Source organism: Lolium rigidum, chromosome 2 (genome assembly GCF_022539505.1).
Source record: "Lolium rigidum isolate FL_2022 chromosome 2, APGP_CSIRO_Lrig_0.1, whole genome shotgun sequence".
Lineage (NCBI taxonomy): Eukaryota > Viridiplantae > Streptophyta > Magnoliopsida > Poales > Poaceae > Lolium > Lolium rigidum.
The window spans coordinates 225,722,023-225,725,010 of NC_061509.1; positions in this window are offsets into that span (position 1 = coordinate 225,722,023).

Below are 2,988 nucleotides of genomic sequence, written 5' to 3' on the forward strand. Positions count from 1 at the left end.
CATGTATCCTGAGCCGCATCAAACCAGTGAATCAAAATATTTGCCATGGCGATTTGCAGCTTGAGATTGCCCGTCCTCCTATCTCCCCATGACTGCAAGAACGTCGCTAGGTTTCTGAAGCATGCATCCAGTCGTAGAAAAGGATCCACTATTCCCGGATCGCAATTCCATCCCTATCTCACCGCATCGTCTAAACCGTCCAGTTTAAGCCAGAACATCTCAAACTTGAACCTCCGTCTAGATCTCTATACTCTTTTCATCTACCACTTATCTTCCTCTCTTCTTCCTATGCAGATTAGGCTATTCCTGGAGAACTGAGGTGGGGGAAGCTGCTCGTTCGTGTTGTGCAAATAAAGATATTCCTGGAAGTGCATGTACCTGACAAGGTCATGATGTTCCTCTCGTGTTTTTTGCCCCACGGTTTAACGAGTTTGGTCTATTCAGCATGACAAGCACATGCATTTTTGGCCTCATGGTTTGATGTCGATTCATGTACTTTTCCTCGTGTGTGGTTGAGCTATAGATATCTAGGCCTACTAAGACCTCTTCTGTTATTTGGATTTCACGATGTCAGTTAACCATATTTGAAATAGCAAAATTACCGCGTTTATTAAGAAATGTTCAATTTAAGCAACAATATGTACTAAGATTTCATACTTATTTTCATAAAACTGTAGTATTACTGATGATCTTGATTTGTATTAGTTGTATGACTACAAAGTTTGTCAATTTCTCAGCTAATTTATTAGGGTTGTGTAGATTACATAGTGTTTACATATGTATTTGTGCGCATGTATGTTTGTTTATGTATATATTTTTAGATATTATGATAAAGACCATTAAAGCATAGATTCGATCGAGTATCTTGGTACTGATTCTACTGTATTATTAGGTAAGTATAACTACAAAAACTTCTAAAGTATAATCTAAGTAGTTGGTGAACACGATAATGTATCTTACACATCAGTTTAGTAATAATTTGAAAACATGTATGCAACATCAAAATATTTGTTAGAAGCCCCAAAGAAGAGATGAAAACAACCAAATCAAGAAAACCTAATTATATAAAACACTACCTCTGTTGCGCAAAGGAGAGATTCCATGTGCCCTTTACGGTCTCTCCCCCGACGCTAGCTCCATCGCCATGAGCGTCTCCTCCTTTGACGCCCTTCGTGAAAGTGCATAGAGATCCCATGTGTGGTTTTGGTAATTAATGATAATACATATGGACTAATGGTTACATTGAGTTATATTTGTAGGAGTTGTCTATAGGTAATGTTTAAACCATATGTTGGCTTCAAGGTTGCAATAAGATGAAATGAGGTGCAAGTTCAAGATAACCGAACTCAGAGGGATCATATGCTTAAAGCTTGTCATTCATATGATGTTCATGGATATATGAAGATGCACCGAAGAAGAAGCTCACCCATAGTGCAGTATGGGGGGCAATCTGCATGCAAGACTTCATCAAGCAAGCACAATCAAGAACGGTGTTTCATCTTGTTGCGGTCAATATCATCATCATCGAGCTCAAGTGGAAGGCGCAAGGTTAAGGTTTGCTCTCCATAGGGTTTATTTCTCACCGGTCTCGTGGTTTAGTTGGGAGACCCATTTATAAGATAGTGGCCGTGCTATCAAGGGGCTCTCAAGTGAGTAACTTGATCGTATCGTTCGGAGTGCGGTCAAACCTTTGCATCCTTGCATCATCTTTCTTGGTTGTTATTTGGATCTTTTCCATAGAAAGGTGTTTTAGAGCTTGTGATTATTTCCATGACAAACTCTAGTTCATCGAAAACGGATTCCGCGTATATCACTTGTTGTGTTTTCGATATTGGAGTTTTTCTCGGTTCTCCGGGTTTAGATGTATAACTCTAAAATTCATATAAAATCATCCCCCACTAGTTTCCATGTTTTCAGCTTTTGTGGGGGTAGCTCTTGTCGTTTCATTTGGATTTTCCAATCTCAAGTTATTTGCATTTCAAGTTTGAGTTTAAAAGAGAGGGAACATTTTTTTTTGGCTGGTACTACCGCCCGCGGTACCTGGCTCGCTACCGGGCAGCTAGCTTTGCTCCCAGTATTCCCTAGAGCATTTACCGGTACCGAGCCCGGTGGTACCGGCCGGCCCAGGCTGGAGGTACGGACCCTCCACTCTCGCGCGCACTGCACCCCGCTGCCCTAGCCCGCTCGGCCGCCTGCGCCCCGCTTGCCACTCGACCGCGCGCCTGGGCTTCGGCCGCCTCTTGCTTGCACGCCTTCCCCTGATCCCCTTTGATCGCTAGCTGCCTCCCTCGTTGACCTAGGTTGTTTTATTCGGTCACTGTTTTCAAGCCAAATTTTATCAGCCCAACGGGCAGATTTGTGGTTGCCCCTATAAAAAGTCGGTTTCTCTCTCTTTGGCAGCATTTCTTCTTCTACCTCTAGCTCTCCTCCATTGTTGAATATATGAGAGCTTCTCCTCGCTCAATCCCTCCATGATTCTTGCTCAGATTTGAGGAAAAGAGAGAGGAGATCTAGATCTACATTTGCACCAATCAAATCCCCCTCTTTGTGAGGGAATCACTAGATCTAGATCTTGGAGAGACATTTGGTGTTCCTCTCCTTTTGGTTTTTCCTCTCTTATTCACCCAATAGCTTTAGTAGCTTTGTTGGAATTTGAGAGTGGAGGATTTGGACATCTTTGTGGTGTTATTGCCATTGCATTTGGTGCATCGGTTTGACTTCTCCGCGGTGATACGTGGAGGTGAAAGTTTGTGAGATATTCACTTCGGGAGCTTATTCCCAGAGCTTGTTCCTCTTGGGCCTTTGGACTCTAGACGGCTTAGTGGTCTTTGTGGTCTTTGTGGTGTTCTTGGGGACTCCAATTAAGTTGTGAAGATTCTTCAAGGTCAAGGCCTTTGTGGCGATTTATTGGGAGCCTCCAATTAAGTTGTGGAAATAGATTTGTGCGGATTCAGTGACCACCCTAAGGTTCCATAGTGGATCAAGAAC